This window comes from Penaeus monodon, chromosome 19 (genome assembly GCF_015228065.2).
Source record: "Penaeus monodon isolate SGIC_2016 chromosome 19, NSTDA_Pmon_1, whole genome shotgun sequence".
NCBI classification, from domain to species: Eukaryota; Metazoa; Arthropoda; class Malacostraca; order Decapoda; family Penaeidae; genus Penaeus; species Penaeus monodon.
The window spans coordinates 36,471,987-36,472,963 of record NC_051404.1 but is presented as its reverse complement, the minus strand read 5'-3'; positions in this window follow the sequence as shown (position 1 = coordinate 36,472,963).

Below are 977 nucleotides of genomic sequence, written 5' to 3'. Positions count from 1 at the left end.
GCGCGCGGTTCGAAACCTCCTCCGAGACACCTTTCTTGCATATTCTTCCCATCCTTCGTTGGAAAAAAGGGAAAGAAAATTAGAACGAAAGAGACAATAAAAAGAGAGACAAGGAAAGTGAGATCGACTCCGAGGACTTATATCATTCCCAAAAGCCATTAGCAAAAGTTTTAGCAAGTTTGCAGAGCGGAGGGGAAAAATAGCACGAACTGGAGGGTACTGAGCGCTCTCTCGCCTCGGCCTGACTGCCAACGAGGCCCCTCTGTCACCGGGGCAGAACATGTCATTTTAGGCGTCTAGCTCAGTCTCCCTGCCCGTTAGATTGTTTCTGTCTGTCTGTGCCGGGGAAAACTGGGGGAAAATACACAATGCTAGAAGGAAAGTTATTATTTATGCAGTTTAATGATAAGAAAAATAAGAAAAATACGAATAATAACAACGTCACCGTTATCGTCATCGACATATACGAATAAAAAGTAAGAAAACGGCAAACAAGACATCATACAGACCCACAGACGTCCCAACGAACGCACGCATCTGCACCCGAGGATCCTAAACGAGGGGAAACAGCATGCCAAGAGCCCTGCCCGACGCCCAGCCGTGAGTGACTCATGCCAGGCTCCTGCAACTGCGTGTGTATGCGCGCAGGTATGAGGCTCCGTATATGAGTCTTCGTGCATGAGGTTTTCTATATGGCGCTTCGTTTATGAGGCTCTGTCTATGAGATTCCCTGTGTGAGATTTTGTATATCAGGCTCCGTGTATGAGTATTCCGCTTCGTGCATGAGGCTTCGTATGCGAGGCTCCGTGCATGAGGTTCCATGCATGAGACTCGGTGTATGCGGATTTGAGACGTCGTGTTTTCAAGGCTCTCGTCCCGTACTGCTGTTTTAGCCAGATTAATATTTGAAGGCTATGTTTCCCTCCCTCTCTCACAAAGGGCGCGGGTTTTAATAGGATTAAATATCAGCGGGCTAT